Source organism: Ambystoma mexicanum, chromosome 11, assembly GCF_040938575.1.
Source record: "Ambystoma mexicanum isolate Mex_15411 chromosome 11, UKY_AmexF1_1, whole genome shotgun sequence".
Lineage (NCBI taxonomy): Eukaryota > Metazoa > Chordata > Amphibia > Caudata > Ambystomatidae > Ambystoma > Ambystoma mexicanum.
This window is the reverse complement of record NC_090934.1, coordinates 822340272-822356973: the sequence shown is the minus strand read 5'-3', so window position 1 is coordinate 822356973 and position 16702 is coordinate 822340272. Positions and strand designations below refer to the sequence as shown.

Here is a 16702-nt window from a genome sequence, read left to right as displayed (position 1 = left end):
TGTCTGAAACACAAAGATCCACTGGCAATAAAAAGCGTGGGTCCCTAGTTTGCATTTCTTAGAATTTGAGGTGACACTCAGAGTTGTCTCGGGCGTGACTGTACCTTTCATAGGAGATGTGCTAATCCCCAAACCCTCTTCCTTTGTCCCAGTAATCTGTCTTAGTGCCTCTAGCAAGTTGTTTTCTGAAACAAAGCTTACCTGAACATCCTGTAAAATTGGTAACTTTTCAGTAGCAGTACAGTGCAGTATATAGCATTCCTGTTGCGCACAGCATCTAGATCCAAAAATTGCTTACTCTACCCCAGAAATTAGAATTCACCCAGTCAAACAGAGGGATCTATAAAGAGCATGGCAAGTAGTTAACATAAGCTACTTCCCCCAAGTTCTCTTGGTGCACTCTGCTGCCCTCTTTTAACAGAAGAATGCAACTGCAAGTCTTGCTTCTCAGCAAGGTACCTACATATAGAAACCTTCGTGCACTCTTGCTAAATCTGCTGGAATGTGTCTTCTATTGTGCCCAAGGTGGTTGTGTATTTGGGGACTCAGGGAAGCAAGGGAGCAGTCTAATGCACTGCAGTGCTAAGAGAGGCATGCCTTTTTCAGAAAAAAGTTCAGGTTTTCTGCCAATCAGAAAAAAATAGCAATGCAATCAGGCCAAAGGCAGAACACACATGCCAGTGAGTCTCTGTGGCACAATTGGTTAGCGCGTTCGGCTGTTAACCGAAAAGACGCTGCTGTTTTTGGCACAAAGACACAGAGTGTTCCACTCAGTAAACCTGAGTCATTTCTCCCGTGTTCTCTGGGTTCAGCCTACTGTCCCCTTTTAACACAAGTGCGCAACTGTGGCTTTCTCCTCATAGCAAGTTATGCCTACACAGAGGACATTTGGTGCACTGTTGATGGGCTCTGTCCTCTACTAAATCCCCTGTGTTTGTGGATTAGGGGAGGTAGGGAAGTGCTTGATACCCTGATTTGCTGTGGGAAATAGAGCTATTTTAGAAATATTTTCAGGTTGCCTGGGAAGCATAAGCAAACAGCACACCAATCAGGCCCCAGTGTAAGCACTGCATGAGTCTCTGTGGCGCAATCGGTTAGCGCGTTCGGCTGTTAACCGAAAGGTTGGTGGTTCAAGCCCACCCAGGGACGATGCATTTTGGCTCAAAAATTCAGCATGACCAACTATGAACTTCTGTTTACCTCTCGCAGGTCTCGTCTGCTGACGTCCAAAAAATCCAATAAACTGTAAGCAATTCTTCTCGCTTGCTTTAGTTTTTCAAAACTTGCCATTCAATTCATAAACATCAAGACTTCATGGGAAGGGTTTGGCTGCAGCGTGTACTATTGCACAGAAGGAAGCTATCCTAGCCAGTCTACCTAAAGAAGCAATGAGGCTCTGCAGGTGGATGTACGTCTCCTACCTTTATTCTGTCATCAGACACACCAGGTGGATTGCCACAAGGACCTCGTGGCGCAATGGTAGTGCGTCTGACTCCAGATCAGAAGGTTGTGTGTTCAAATCACTTCGGGGTCATACTTCCTTTTCCCACTCTGAAATACAAAATTGCTCTTCAGTATCTCGTTATTTCAACCTGACTGCATCTTTGTGCTCTGGGCCTAGTTGTTCTGGCGTTTCGAATGTAAACTTTGCAGCAGGGAAGTATCATATTGACAGACACCCATGAAGGACATGGTCAACCTTTAAAGCAGGCCAATCTCTATGTTTTACTGGATGCAGCAGAAGTATTTCCTCTTTACCATCTCTTCAAGTGGGCCTGACTGATGTGCTGTTTTGTGCACGCTACGTGGGCTTTGTAAAGCATACCTCTGCCATTTGCATGGCCTCCTTGCGCTTTCAATATTTTCGTGTAATCGCTGAATGCTGCACTGTCCTGGGAACTCTAGGTGTGACTAAAGGATATATGTTGGGGCCCCGAAAGGGGGTCGGCAGTCTAGTGGCAATGGGCATCACTTTGCAGTTTGGGTTTGTGAGTTCAGGTACCGGTCTGGTGTCGGAAACCTGTAAGCGCCCTCCCAATCAACTGTCGGTCCTGGATTGTGAGGATTTCCCCTTATACTGGTCTCAGTAGACACATTTCCATTTTACTTTTTCACTCTCGCATTGCCTATTTCTCTCTCTCTCATAGTTACATTATAGACAAGAGAGACATTGTCAGCGAGAGGGCTTCACAGCACCTTCCCCCCTTTCCCTAAGTGCATTGCAAGGGGCTCTGGGAGGCGTGCACATTTGTCTGAAACACAAAGATCCATTGGCAATAAAAAGCGTAGGTCCTTAGTTTGCATTTCTTAGAATTTGAGGTGACACTCAGAGTTGTCTCGGGCGTGACTGTACCTTTCATAGGAGATGTGCTAATCCCCAAACCCTCTTCCTTTGTCCCAGTAATCTGTCTTAGTGCCTCTAGCAAGTTGTTTTCTGAAACAAAGCTTACCTGAACATCCTGTAAAATTGGTAACTTTTCAGTAGCAGTACAGTGGAGTATATAGCATTCCTCTTGCGCACAGCATCTAGATCCAAAAATTGCTTACTCTACCCCAGAAATTAGAATTCACCCAGTCAAACAGAGGGATCTATAAAGAGCATGGCAAGTAGTTAACATAAGCTACTTCCCCCAAGTTCTCTTGGTGCACTCTGCTGCCCTCTTTTAACAGAAGAATGCAACTGCAGGTCTTGCTTCTCAGCAAGGTACCTACATATAGAATCCTTGGTGCACTCTTGCTAAATCTGCTGGAATGTGTCTTCTATTGTGCCCAAGGTGGTTGTGTATTTGGGGACTCAGGGAAGCAAGGGAGCAGTCTAATGCACTGCAGTGCTAAGAGAGGCATGCCTTTTTCAGAAAAAAGTTCAGGTTTTCTGCCAATCAGAAAAAAATAGCAATGCAATCAGGCCAAAGGCAGAACACACATGCCAGTGAGTCTCTGTGGCGCAATTGGTTAGCGCGTTCGGCTGCTAACCGAAAAGACGCTGCTGTTTTGGGCACAAAGACACAGAGTGTTCCACTCAGTAAACCTGAGTCATTTCTCCCGTGTTCTCTGGGTTCAGCCTACTGTCCCCTTTTAACACAAGTGCGCAACTGTGGCTTTCTCCTCATAGCAAGTTATGCCTACACAGAGGGCATTTGGTGCACTGTTGATGGGCTCTGTCCTCTACTAAATCCCCTGTGTTTGTGGATTAGGGGAGGTAGGGAAGTGCTTGATACCCTGATTTGCTGTGGGAAATAGAGCTATTTTAGAAATATTTTCAGGTTGCCTGGGAAGCATAAGCAAACAGCACACCAATCAGGCCCCAGTGTAAGCACTGCATGAGTCTCTGTGGCGCAATCGGTTAGCGCGTTCGGCTGTTAACCGAAAGGTTGGTGGTTCAAGCCCACCCAGGGACGATGCATTTTGGCTCAAAAATTCAGCATGACCAACTATGAACTTCTGTTTACCTCTCGCAGGTCTCGTCTGCTGACGTCCAAAAAATCCAATAAACTGTAAGCAATTCTTCTCGCTTGCTTTAGTTTTTTAAAACTTGCCATTCAATTCATAAACATCAAGACTTCATGGGAAGGGTTTGGCTGCAGCGTGTACTATTGCACAGAAGGAAGCTATCCTAGCCAGTCTACCTAAAGAAGCAATGAGGCTCTGCAGGTGGATGTACGTCTCCTACCTTTATTCTGTCATCAGACACACCAGGTGGATTGCCACAAGGACCTCGTGGCGCAATGGTAGTGCGTCTGACTCCAGATCAGAAGGTTGTGTGTTCAAATCACTTCGGGGTCATACTTCCTTTTCCCACTCTGAAATACAAAATTGCTCTTCAGTATCTCGTTATTTCAACCTGACTGCATCTTTGTGCTCTGGGCCTAGTTGTTCTGGCGTTTCGAATGTAAACTTTGCAGCAGGGAAGTATCATATTGACAGACACCCATGAAGGACATGGTCAACCTTTAAAGCAGGCCAATCTCTATGTTTTACTGGATGCAGCAGAAGTATTTCCTCTTTACCATCTCTTCAAGTGGGCCTGACTGATGTGCTGTTTTGTGCACGCTACGTGGGCTTTGTAAAGCATACCTCTGCCATTTGCATGGCCTCCTTGCGCTTTCAATATTTTCGTGTAATCGCTGAATGCTGCACTGTCCTGGGAACTCTAGGTGTGACTAAAGGATATATGTTGGGGCCCCGAAAGGGGGTCGGCAGTCTAGTGGCAATGGGCATCACTTTGCAGTTTGGGTTTGTGAGTTCAGGTACCGGTCTGGTGTCGGAAACCTGTAAGCGCCCTCCCAATCAACTGTCGGTCCTGGATTGTGAGGATTTCCCCTTATACTGGTCTCAGTAGACACATTTCCATTTTACTTTTTCACTCTCGCATTGCCTATTTCTCTCTCTCTCATAGTTACATTATAGACAAGAGAGACATTGTCAGCGAGAGGGCTTCACAGCACCTTCCCCCCTTTCCCTAAGTGCATTGCAAGGGGCTCTGGGAGGCGTGCACATTTGTCTGAAACACAAAGATCCATTGGCAATAAAAAGCGTAGGTCCTTAGTTTGCATTTCTTAGAATTTGAGGTGACACTCAGAGTTGTCTCGGGCGTGACTGTACCTTTCATAGGAGATGTGCTAATCCCCAAACCCTCTTCCTTTGTCCCAGTAATCTGTCTTAGTGCCTCTAGCAAGTTGTTTTCTGAAACAAAGCTTACCTGAACATCCTGTAAAATTGGTAACTTTTCAGTAGCAGTACAGTGGAGTATATAGCATTCCTCTTGCGCACAGCATCTAGATCCAAAAATTGCTTACTCTACCCCAGAAATTAGAATTCACCCAGTCAAACAGAGGGATCTATAAAGAGCATGGCAAGTAGTTAACATAAGCTACTTCCCCCAAGTTCTCTTGGTGCACTCTGCTGCCCTCTTTTAACAGAAGAATGCAACTGCAGGTCTTGCTTCTCAGCAAGGTACCTACATATAGAATCCTTGGTGCACTCTTGCTAAATCTGCTGGAATGTGTCTTCTATTGTGCCCAAGGTGGTTGTGTATTTGGGGACTCAGGGAAGCAAGGGAGCAGTCTAATGCACTGCAGTGCTAAGAGAGGCATGCCTTTTTCAGAAAAAAGTTCAGGTTTTCTGCCAATCAGAAAAAAATAGCAATGCAATCAGGCCAAAGGCAGAACACACATGCCAGTGAGTCTCTGTGGCGCAATTGGTTAGCGCGTTCGGCTGCTAACCGAAAAGACGCTGCTGTTTTGGGCACAAAGACACAGAGTGTTCCACTCAGTAAACCTGAGTCATTTCTCCTGTGTTCTCTGGGTTCAGCCTACTGTCCCCTTTTAACACAAGTGCGCAACTGTGGCTTTCTCCTCATAGCAAGTTATGCCTACACAGAGGGCATTTGGTGCACTGTTGATGGGCTCTGTCCTCTACTAAATACCCTGTGTTTGTGGATTACGGGAGGTAGGGAAGTGCTTGATACCCTGATTTGCTGTGGGAAATAGAGCTATTTTAGAAATATTTTCAGGTTGCCTGGGGAGCATAAGCAAACAGCACACCAATCAGGCCCTAGTGTAAGCACTGCATGAGTCTCTGTGGCGCAATCGGTTAGCACGTTCGGCTGTTAACCGAAAGGTTGGTGGTTCAAGCCCACCCAGGGACGATGCATTTTGGCTCAAAAATTCAGCATGACCAACTATGAACTTCTGTTTACCTCTCGCAGGTCTCGTCTGCTGACGTCCAAAAAATCCAATAAACTGCAAGCAATTCTTCTCGCTTGCTTTAGTTTTTCAAAACTTGCAATTCAATTCATAAACATCAAGAGTTCATGGGAAGGGTTTGGCTGCAGCATGTACTGATGCACAGAAGGAAGCTATCCTAGCCAGTCTACTTAAAGAAGCAATGAGGCTCTGCAGGTGCATGTAAGTCTCCTACCTTTATTCTGTCATCAGACACACCAGGTGGACTGCCACAAGGACCTCATGGCGCAATGGTAGCGCGTCTGACTCCAGATCAGAAGGTTGCGTGTTCAAATCACGTCGGGGTCATATTTGCTTTTCCCACTCTGAAATACAAAATTGCTCTTCAGTATCTCGTTATTTCAACCTGACTGCATCTTTGTGCTCTGGGCTTAGTTGTTCTGGCGTTTCGAATGTAAGCTTTGCAGCAGGGAAGTATCATATTGACAGACACCCATGAAGGACATGGTCAACCTTTAAAGCAGGCCAATCTCTATGTTTTACTGGATGCAGCAGAAGTATTTCCTCTTTACCATCTCTTCAAGTGGGCCTGACTGATGTGCTGTTTTGTGCACGCTACGTGGGCTTTGTAAAGCATACCTCTGCCATTTGCATGGCCTCCTAGCGCTGTCAATATTTTCGTGTAATCGCTGAATGCTGCACTGTCCTGGGAACTCTAGGTGTGACTAAAGGATATATGCTGGGGCCCCGAAAGGGGGTCGGCAGTCTAGTGGCAATGCCCATCACTTTGCAGTTTGGGTTTGTGAGTTCAGGTACCGGTCTGGTGTCGGAAACCTGTAAGCGCCCTCCCAATCAACTGTCGGTCCTGGATTGTGAGGATTTCCCCTTATACTGGTCTCAGTAGACACATTTCCATTTTACTTTTTCACTCTCGCATTGCCTATTTCTCTCTCTCTCATAGACACATTATAGACAAGAGAGACATTGTCAGCGAGAGGGCTTCACAGCACCTTCCCCCATTTCCCTAAGTGCATTGCAAGGGGCTCTGGGAGGCGTGCACATTTGTCTGAAACACAAAGATCCACTGGCAATAAAAAGCGTAGGTCCCTAGTTTGCATTTCTTAGAATTTGAGGTGACACTCAGAGTTGTCTCGGGCGTGACTGTACCTTTCATAGGAGATGTGCTAATCCCCAAACCCTCTTCCTTTGTCCCAGTAATCTGTCCTAGGGCCTCTAGCAAGTTGTTTTCTGAAACAAAGCTTACCTGAACATCCTGTAAAATTGGTAACTTTTCAGTAGCAGTACAGTGCAGTATATAGCATTCCTGTTGCGCACAGGTTCTAGATCCAAAAATTGCTTACTCTACCCCAGAAATTAGAATTCACCCAGTCAAACTTAGGGATCTATAAAGAGCATGGCAAGTAGTTAACATAAGCTACTTCCCCCAAGTTCTCTTGGTGCCCTCTGCTGCCCTCTTGTAACAGAAGAATGCAACTGCAGGTCTTGCTTCTCAGCAAGGTACCTACATATAGAAACCTTGGTGCACTCTTGCTAAATCTGCTGGAATGTGTCTTCTATTGTGCCCAAGGTGGTTGTGTATTTGGGGACTCAGGGAAGAAAGGGAGCTGTGTAATGCACTGCAGTGCTAAGAGAGGCATGCCTTTTTCTGAAAAAAGTTCAGGTTTTCTGCCAATCAGAAAAAAATAGCAATGCAATCAGGCCAAAGGCAGAACACACATGCCAGTGAGTCTCTGTGGCGCAATTGGTTAGCGCGTTCGGCTGTTAACCGAAAATACGCTGCTGTTTTTGGCACAAAGACACAGAGTGTTCCACTCAGTAAACCTGAGTCATTTCTCCCGTGTTCTCTGGGTTCAGCCTACTGTCCCCTTTTAACACAAGTGCGCAACTGTGGATTTCTCCTCATAGCAAGTTATGCCTACACAGAGGACATTTGGTGCACTGTTGATGGGCTCTGTCCTCTACTAAATCCCCTGTGTTTGTGGATTAGGGGAGGTAGGGAAGTGCTTGATACCCTGATTTGCTGTGGGAAATAGAGCTATTTTAGAAATATTTTCAGGTTGCCTGGGAAGCATAAGCAAACAGCACACCAATCAGGCCCCTGTGTAAGAACTGCATGAGTCTCTGTGGCGCAATCGGTTAGCACGTTTGGCTGTTAACCGAAAGGTTGGTGGTTCAAGCCCACCCAGGGACGGTGCATTTTGGCTCAAAAATTCAGCGTGACCAACTATGGACTTCTGTTTACCTCTCGCAGGTCTCGTCTGCTGACGTCCAAAAAATCCAATAAACTGCAAGCAATTCTTCTCGCTTGCTTTAGTTTTTCAAAACTTGCCATTCAATTCATAAACATCAAGACTTCATGGGAAGGGTTTGGCTGCAGCGTGTACTGATGCACAGAAGGAAGCTATCCTAGCCAGTCTACTTAAAGAAGCAATGAGGCTCTGCAGGTGCATGTACGTCTCCTACCTTTATTCTGTCATCAGACACACCAGGTGGACTGCCAAGGACCTCGTGGCGCAATGGTAGTGCGTCTGACTCCAGATCAGAAGGTTGCGTGTTCAAATCACGTCGGGGTCATATTTGCTTTTCCCACTCTGAAATACAAAATTGCTCTTCAGTATCTCGTTATTTCAACCTGACTGCATCTTTGTGCTCTGGGCCTAGTTGTTCTGGCGTTTCGAATGTAAACTTTGCAGCAGGGAAGTATCATATTGACAGACACCCATGAAGGACATGGTCAACCTTTAAAGCAGGCCAATCTCTATGTTTTACTGGATGCAGCAGAAGTATTTCCTCTTTACCATCTCTTCAAGTGGGCCTGACTGATGTGCTGTTTTGTGCACGCTACGTGGGCTTTGTAAAGCATACCTCTGCCATTTGCATGGCCTCCTAGCACTGTCAATATTTTCGTGTAATCGCTGAATGCTGCACTGTCCTGGGAACTCTAGGTGTGACTAAAGGATATATGCTGGGGCCCCGAAAGGGGGTTGGCAGTCTAGTGGCAATGCCCATCACTTTGCAGTTTGGGTTTTTGAGTTCAGGTACCGGTCTGGTGTCGGAAACCTGTAAGCGCCCTCCCAATCAACTGTCGGTCCTGGATTGTGAGGATTTCCCCTTATACTGGTCTCAGTAGACACATTTCCATTTTACTTTTTCACTCTCGCATTGCCTATTTCTCTCTCTCTCATAGATACATTATAGACAAGAGAGCCATTGTCAGCGAGAGGGCTTCACAGCACCTTCCCCCATTTCCCTAAGTGCATTGCAAGGGGCTCTGGGAGGCGTGCACATTTGTCTGAAACACAAAGATCCACTGGCCATAAACAGCGTAGGACCCTAGTTCGCATTTCTTAGAATTTGAGGTGGCACTCAGAGTTGTCTCGGGCGTGACAGTACCTTACATAGGAGATGTGCTAATCCCCAAACCCTCTTCCTTTGTCCCACTAATCTGTCCTAGGGCCTCTAGCAAGTTGTTTTCTGAAACAAAGCTTACCTGAACATCCTGTAAAATTGGTAACTTTTCAGTAGCAGTACAGTGCAGTATATAGCATTCCTGTTGCGCACAGCATCTAGATCCAAAAATTGCTTATTCTACCCCAGAAATTAGAATTCACCCAGTCAAACAGAGGGATCTATAAAGAGCATGGCAAGTAGTTAACATAAGCTACTTCCCCCAAGTTCTCTTGGTGCACTCTGCTGCCCTCTTTTAACAGAAGAATGCAACTGCAGGTCTTTCTTCTCAGCAAGGTACCTACATATAGAAACCTTGGTGCACTCTTGCTAAATCTGCTGGAATGTGTCTTCTATTGTGCCCAAGGTGGTTGTGTATTTGGGGACTCAGGGAAGCAAGGGAGCAGTCTAATGTACTGCAGTGCTAAGAGAGGCGTGGCTTTCTCCTCATAGCAAGTTATGCCTACACAGAGGACATTTGGTGCACTGTTGATGGGCTCTGTCCTCTACTAAATCCCCTGTGTTTGTGGATTAGGGGCGGTAGGGAAGTGCTTGATACCCTGATTTGCTGTGGGAAAAAGAGCTATTTTAGAAATGTTTTCAGGTTGCCTGGGAAGCATAAGCAAACAGCACACCAATCAGGCCCCTGTGTAAGCACTACATGAGTCTCTGTGGCGCAATCGGTTAGCGCATCCGGCTGTTAACCGAAAGGTTGGTGGTTCAAGCCCACCCAGGGACGATGCATTTCGGCTCAAAAATTCAGCTTGACCAACTATGAACTTCTGTTTACCTCTCGCAGGTCTCGTCTGCTGACGTCCAAAAAATCCAATAAACTGCAAGCAATTCTTCTTGCTTGCTTTAGTTTTTCAAAACTTGCCATTCAATTCATAAACATCAAGACTTCATGGGAAGGGTTTGGCTGCAGCGTGTACTGATGCACAGAAGGAAGCTATCCTAGCCAGTCTACCTAAAGAAGCAATCAGGCTCTGCAGGTGCATGTACGTCTCCTACCTTTATTCTGTCATCAGACACACCAGGTGGATTGCCACAAGGACCTCGTGGCGCAATGGTAGCGCGTCTGACTCTAGATCAGAAGGTTGCGTGTTCAAATCACGTCGGGGTCATATTTGCTTTTCCCAGTCTGAAATACAAAATTGCTCTTCAGTATCTCGTTATTTCAACCTGACTGCATCTTTGTGCTCTGGGCCTAGTTGTTCTGGCGTTTCGAATGTAAGCTTTGCAGCAGGGAAGTATCATATTGACAGACACCCATGAAGGACATGGTCAACCTTTAAAGCAGGCCAATCTCTATGTTTTACTGGATGCAGCAGAAGTATTTCCTCTTTACCATCTCTTCAAGTGGGCCTGACTGATGTGCTGTTTTGTGCACGCTACGTGGTCTTTGTAAAGCATACCTCTGCCATTTGCATGGCCTCCTAGCGCTGTCAATATTTTCGTGTAATCGCTGAATGCTGCACTGTCCTGGGAACTCTAGGTGTGACTAAAGGATATATGTTGGGGCCCCGAAAGGGGGTCGGCAGTCTAGTGGCAATGCCCATCACTTTGCAGTTTGGGTTTGTGAGTTCAGGTACCGGTCTGGTGTCGGAAACCTGTAAGCGCCCTCCCAATCAACTGTCGGTCCTGGATTGTGAGGATTTCCCCTTATACTGGTCTCAGTAGACACATTTCCATTTTACTTTTTCACTCTCGCATTGCCTATTTCTCTCTCTCTCATAGATACATTATAGACAAGAGAGACATTGTCAGCGAGAGGGCTTCACAGCACCTTCCCCCATTTCCCTAAGTGCATTGCAAGGGGCTCTGGGAGGCGTGCACATTTGTCTGAAACACAAAGATCCACTGGCAATAAAAAGCGTGGGTCCCTAGTTTGCATTTCTTAGAATTTGAGGTGACACTCAGAGTTGTCTCGGGCGTGACTGTACCTTTCATAGGAGATGTGCTAATCCCCAAACCCTCTTCCTTTGTCCCAGTAATCTGTCTTAGTGCCTCTAGCAAGTTGTTTTCTGAAACAAAGCTTACCTGAACATCCTGTAAAATTGGTAACTTTTCAGTAGCAGTACAGTGCAGTATATAGCATTCCTGTTGCGCACAGCATCTAGATCCAAAAATTGCTTACTCTACCCCAGAAATTAGAATTCACCCAGTCAAACAGAGGGATCTATAAAGAGCATGGCAAGTAGTTAACATAAGCTACTTCCCCCAAGTTCTCTTGGTGCACTCTGCTGCCCTCTTTTAACAGAAGAATGCAACTGCAAGTCTTGCTTCTCAGCAAGGTACCTACATATAGAAACCTTCGTGCACTCTTGCTAAATCTGCTGGAATGTGTCTTCTATTGTGCCCAAGGTGGTTGTGTATTTGGGGACTCAGGGAAGCAAGGGAGCAGTCTAATGCACTGCAGTGCTAAGAGAGGCATGCCTTTTTCAGAAAAAAGTTCAGGTTTTCTGCCAATCAGAAAAAAATAGCAATGCAATCAGGCCAAAGGCAGAACACACATGCCAGTGAGTCTCTGTGGCACAATTGGTTAGCGCGTTCGGCTGTTAACCGAAAAGACGCTGCTGTTTTTGGCACAAAGACACAGAGTGTTCCACTCAGTAAACCTGAGTCATTTCTCCCGTGTTCTCTGGGTTCAGCCTACTGTCCCCTTTTAACACAAGTGCGCAACTGTGGCTTTCTCCTCATAGCAAGTTATGCCTACACAGAGGACATTTGGTGCACTGTTGATGGGCTCTGTCCTCTACTAAATCCCCTGTGTTTGTGGATTAGGGGAGGTAGGGAAGTGCTTGATACCCTGATTTGCTGTGGGAAATAGAGCTATTTTAGAAATATTTTCAGGTTGCCTGGGAAGCATAAGCAAACAGCACACCAATCAGGCCCCAGTGTAAGCACTGCATGAGTCTCTGTGGCGCAATCGGTTAGCGCTTTCGGCTGTTAACCGAAAGGTTGGTGGTTCAAGCCCACCCAGGGACGATGCATTTTGGCTCAAAAATTCAGCATGACCAACTATGAACTTCTGTTTACCTCTCGCAGGTCTCGTCTGCTGACGTCCAAAAAATCCAATAAACTGTAAGCAATTCTTCTCGCTTGCTTTAGTTTTTCAAAACTTGCCATTCAATTCATAAACATCAAGACTTCATGGGAAGGGTTTGGCTGCAGCGTGTACTAATGCACAGAAGGAAGCTATCCTAGCCAGTCTACCTAAAGAAGCAATGAGGCTCTGCAGGTGGATGTACGTCTCCTACCTTTATTCTGTCATCAGACACACCAGGTGGATTGCCACAAGGACCTCGTGGCGCAATGGTAGCGCGTCTGACTCCAGATCAGAAGGTTGTGTGTTCAAATCACTTCGGGGTCATACTTCCTTTTCCCACTCTGAAATACAAAATTGCTCTTCAGTATCTCGTTATTTCAACCTGACTGCATCTTTGTGCTCTGGGCCTAGTTGTTCTGGCGTTTCGAATGTAAACTTTGCAGCAGGGAAGTATCATATTGACAGACACCCATGAAGGACATGGTCAACCTTTAAAGCAGGCCAATCTCTATGTTTTACTGGATGCAGCAGAAGTATTTCCTCTTTACCATCTCTTCAAGTGGGCCTGACTGATGTGCTGTTTTGTGCACGCTACGTGGGCTTTGTAAAGCATACCTCTGCCATTTGCATGGCCTCCTAGCGCTTTCAATATTTTCGTGTAATCGCTGAATGCTGCACTGTCCTGGGAACTCTAGGTGTGACTAAAGGATATATGTTGGGGCCCCGAAAGGGGGTCGGCAGTCTAGTGGCAATGGGCATCACTTTGCAGTTTGGGTTTGTGAGTTCAGGTACCGGTCTGGTGTCGGAAACCTGTAAGCGCCCTCCCAATCAACTGTCGGTCCTGGATTGTGAGGATTTCCCCTTATACTGGTCTCAGTAGACACATTTCCATTTTACTTTTTCACTCTCGCATTGCCTATTTCTCTCTCTCTCATAGTTACATTATAGACAAGAGAGACATTGTCAGCGAGAGGGCTTCACAGCACCTTCCCCCCTTTCCCTAAGTGCATTGCAAGGGGCTCTGGGAGGCGTGCACATTTGTCTGAAACACAAAGATCCATTGGCAATAAAAAGCGTAGGTCCTTAGTTTGCATTTCTTAGAATTTGAGGTGACACTCAGAGTTGTCTCGGGCGTGACTGTCCCTTTCATAGGAGATGTGCTAATCCCCAAACCCTCTTCCTTTGTCCCAGTAATCTGTCTTAGTGCCTCTAGCAAGTTGTTTTCTGAAACAAAGCTTACCTGAACATCCTGTAAAATTGGTAACTTTTCAGTAGCAGTACAGTGCAGTATATAGCATTCCTCTTGCGCACAGCATCTAGATCCAAAAATTGCTTACTCTACCCCAGAAATTAGAATTCACCCAGTCAAACAGAGGGATCTATAAAGAGCATGGCAAGTAGTTAACATAAGCTACTTCCCCCAAGTTCTCTTGGTGCACTCTGCTGCCCTCTTTTAACAGAAGAATGCAACTGCAGGTCTTGCTTCTCAGCAAGGTACCTACATATAGAATCCTTGGTGCACTCTTGCTAAATCTGCTGGAATGTGTCTTCTATTGTGCCCAAGGTGGTTGTGTATTTGGGGACTCAGGGAAGCAAGGGAGCAGTCTAATGCACTGCAGTGCTAAGAGAGGCATGCCTTTTTCAGAAAAAAGTTCAGGTTTTGTGCCAATCAGAAAAAAATAGCAATGCAATCAGGCCAAAGGCAGAACACACATGCCAGTGAGTCTCTGTGGCGCAATTGGTTAGCGCGTTCGGCTGCTAACCGAAAAGACGCTGCTGTTTTGGGCACAAAGACACAGAGTGTTCCACTCAGTAAACCTGAGTCATTTCTCCCGTGTTCTCTGGGTTCAGCCTACTGTCCCCTTTTAACACAAGTGCGCAACTGTGGCTTTCTCCTCATAGCAAGTTATGCCTACACAGAGGGCATTTGGTGCACTGTTGATGGGCTCTGTCCTCTACTAAATACCCTGTGTTTGTGGATTACGGGAGGTAGGGAAGTGCTTGATACCCTGATTTGCTGTGGGAAATAGAGCTATTTTAGAAATATTTTCAGGTTGCCTGGGGAGCATAAGCAAACAGCACACCAATCAGGCCCTAGTGTAAGCACTGCATGAGTCTCTGTGGCGCAATCGGTTAGCACGTTCGGCTGTTAACCGAAAGGTTGGTGGTTCAAGTCCACCCAGGGACGATGCATTTTGGCTCAAAAATTCAGCATGACCAACTATGAACTTCTGTTTACCTCTCGCATGTCTCGTCTGCTGACGTCCAAAAAATCCAATAAACTGCAAGCAATTCTTCTCGCTTGCTTTAGTTTTTCAAAACTTGCAATTCAATTCATAAACATCAAGAGTTCATGGGAAGGGTTTGGCTGCAGCATGTACTGATGCACAGAAGGAAGCTATCCTAGCCAGTCTACTTAAAGAAGCAATGAGGCTCTGCAGGTGCATGTAAGTCTCCTACCTTTATTCTGTCATCAGACACACCAGGTGGACTGCCACAAGGACCTCGTGGCGCAATGGTAGCGCGTCTGACTCCAGATCAGAAGGTTGCGTGTTCAAATCACGTCGGGGTCATATTTGCTTTTCCCACTCTGAAATACAAAATTGCTCTTCAGTATCTCGTTATTTCAACCTGACTGCATCTTTGTGCTCTGGGCTTAGTTGTTCTGGCGTTTCGAATGTAAGCTTTGCAGCAGGGAAGTATCATATTGACAGACACCCATGAAGGACATGGTCAACCTTTAAAGCAGGCCAATCTCTATGTTTTACTGGATGCAGCAGAAGTATTTCCTCTTTACCATCTCTTCAAGTGGGCCTGACTGATGTGCTGTTTTGTGCACGCTACGTGGGCTTTGTAAAGCATACCTCTGCCATTTGCATGGCCTCCTAGCGCTGTCAATATTTTCGTGTAATCGCTGAATGCTGCACTGTCCTGGGAACTCTAGGTGTGACTAAAGGATATATGCTGGGGCCCCGAAAGGGGGTCGGCAGTCTAGTGGCAATGCCCATCACTTTGCAGTTTGGGTTTGTGAGTTCAGGTACCGGTCTGGTGTCGGAAACCTGTAAGCGCCCTCCCAATCAACTGTCGGTCCTGGATTGTGAGGATTTCCCCTTATACTGGTCTCAGTAGACACATTTCCATTTTACTTTTTCACTCTCGCATTGCCTATTTCTCTCTCTCTCATAGACACATTATAGACAAGAGAGACATTGTCAGCGAGAGGGCTTCACAGCACCTTCCCCCATTTCCCTAAGTGCATTGCAAGGGGCTCTGGGAGGCGTGCACATTTGTCTGAAACACAAAGATCCACTGGCAATAAAAAGCGTAGGTCCCTAGTTTGCATTTCTTAGAATTTGAGGTGACACTCAGAGTTGTCTCGGGCGTGACTGTACCTTTCATAGGAGATGTGCTAATCCCCAAACCCTCTTCCTTTGTCCCAGTAATCTGTCCTAGGGCCTCTAGCAAGTTGTTTTCTGAAACAAAGCTTACCTGAACATCCTGTAAAATTGGTAACTTTTCAGTAGCAGTACAGTGCAGTATATAGCATTCCTGTTGCGCACAGGTTCTAGATCCAAAAATTGCTTACTCTACCCCAGAAATTAGAATTCACCCAGTCAAACTTAGGGATCTATAAAGAGCATGGCAAGTAGTTAACATAAGCTACTTCCCCCAAGTTCTCTTGGTGCCCTCTGCTGCCCTCTTGTAACAGAAGAATGCAACTGCAGGTCTTGCTTCTCAGCAAGGTACCTACATATAGAAACCTTGGTGCACTCTTGCTAAATCTGCTGGAATGTGTCTTCTATTGTGCCCAAGGTGGTTGTGTATTTGGGGACTCAGGGAAGAAAGGGAGCTGTGTAATGCACTGCAGTGCTAAGAGAGGCATGCCTTTTTCTGAAAAAAGTTCAGGTTTTCTGCCAATCAGAAAAAAATAGCAATGCAATCAGGCCAAAGGCAGAACACACATGCCAGTGAGTCTCTGTGGCGCAATTGGTTAGCGCGTTCGGCTGTTAACCGAAAAGACGCTGCTGTTTTTGGCACAAAGACACAGAGTGTTCCACTCAGTAAACCTGAGTCATTTCTCCCGTGTTCTCTGGGTTCAGCCTACTGTCCCCTTTTAACACAAGTGCGCAACTGTGGCTTTCTCCTCATAGCAAGTTATGCCTACACAGAGGACATTTGGTGCACTGTTGATGGGCTCTGTCCTCTACTAAATCCCCTGTGTTTGTGGATTAGGGGAGGTAGGGAAGTGCTTGATACCCTGATTTGCTGTGGGAAATAGAGCTATTTTAGAAATATTTTCAGGTTGCCTGGGAAGCATAAGCAAACAGCACACCAATCAGGCCCCTGTGTAAGAACTGCATGAGTCTCTGTGGCGCAATCGGTTAGCACGTTCGGCTGTTAACCGAAAGGTTGGTGGTTCAAGCCCACCCAGGGACGGTGCATTTTGGCTCAAAAATTCAGCGTGACCAACTATGGACTTCTGTTTACCTCTCGCAGGTCT

General features: G+C 46.1%; 13 non-coding genes across 13 annotated transcripts; all 13 read left to right on the top strand.

The window, feature by feature from the left end:
• Nucleotides 1-1075: 1075 nt before the first annotated feature.
• TRNAN-GUU (transfer RNA asparagine (anticodon GUU)) lies at nt 1076-1149 on the top strand. Its single transcript has one exon. It is a non-coding gene; the product is annotated as a tRNA-Asn (tRNA).
• Nucleotides 1150-1462: 313 nt separating this feature from the next.
• TRNAW-CCA (transfer RNA tryptophan (anticodon CCA)) lies at nt 1463-1534 on the top strand. Its single transcript has one exon. It is a non-coding gene; the product is annotated as a tRNA-Trp (tRNA).
• A 1790-nt stretch (nt 1535-3324) lies between these two features.
• TRNAN-GUU (transfer RNA asparagine (anticodon GUU)) lies at nt 3325-3398 on the top strand. Its single transcript has one exon. It is a non-coding gene; the product is annotated as a tRNA-Asn (tRNA).
• Nucleotides 3399-3711: 313 nt separating this feature from the next.
• TRNAW-CCA (transfer RNA tryptophan (anticodon CCA)) lies at nt 3712-3783 on the top strand. The gene has a single exon. It is a non-coding gene; the product is annotated as a tRNA-Trp (tRNA).
• A 1790-nt stretch (nt 3784-5573) lies between these two features.
• Nucleotides 5574-5647, top strand: TRNAN-GUU (transfer RNA asparagine (anticodon GUU)). Its single transcript has one exon. It is a non-coding gene; the product is annotated as a tRNA-Asn (tRNA).
• A 313-nt stretch (nt 5648-5960) lies between these two features.
• TRNAW-CCA (transfer RNA tryptophan (anticodon CCA)) lies at nt 5961-6032 on the top strand. The gene has a single exon. It is a non-coding gene; the product is annotated as a tRNA-Trp (tRNA).
• A 2175-nt stretch (nt 6033-8207) lies between these two features.
• TRNAW-CCA (transfer RNA tryptophan (anticodon CCA)) lies at nt 8208-8279 on the top strand. The gene has a single exon. It is a non-coding gene; the product is annotated as a tRNA-Trp (tRNA).
• A 1538-nt stretch (nt 8280-9817) lies between these two features.
• On the top strand, nt 9818-9891 carry TRNAN-GUU (transfer RNA asparagine (anticodon GUU)). The gene has a single exon. It is a non-coding gene; the product is annotated as a tRNA-Asn (tRNA).
• A 2175-nt stretch (nt 9892-12066) lies between these two features.
• TRNAN-GUU (transfer RNA asparagine (anticodon GUU)) lies at nt 12067-12140 on the top strand. The gene has a single exon. It is a non-coding gene; the product is annotated as a tRNA-Asn (tRNA).
• Nucleotides 12141-12453: 313 nt separating this feature from the next.
• Nucleotides 12454-12525, top strand: TRNAW-CCA (transfer RNA tryptophan (anticodon CCA)). The gene has a single exon. It is a non-coding gene; the product is annotated as a tRNA-Trp (tRNA).
• A 1790-nt stretch (nt 12526-14315) lies between these two features.
• On the top strand, nt 14316-14389 carry TRNAN-GUU (transfer RNA asparagine (anticodon GUU)). Its single transcript has one exon. It is a non-coding gene; the product is annotated as a tRNA-Asn (tRNA).
• A 313-nt stretch (nt 14390-14702) lies between these two features.
• Nucleotides 14703-14774, top strand: TRNAW-CCA (transfer RNA tryptophan (anticodon CCA)). The gene has a single exon. It is a non-coding gene; the product is annotated as a tRNA-Trp (tRNA).
• Nucleotides 14775-16564: 1790 nt separating this feature from the next.
• Nucleotides 16565-16638, top strand: TRNAN-GUU (transfer RNA asparagine (anticodon GUU)). Its single transcript has one exon. It is a non-coding gene; the product is annotated as a tRNA-Asn (tRNA).
• The last annotated feature ends 64 nt before the right edge of the window (nt 16639-16702 follow it).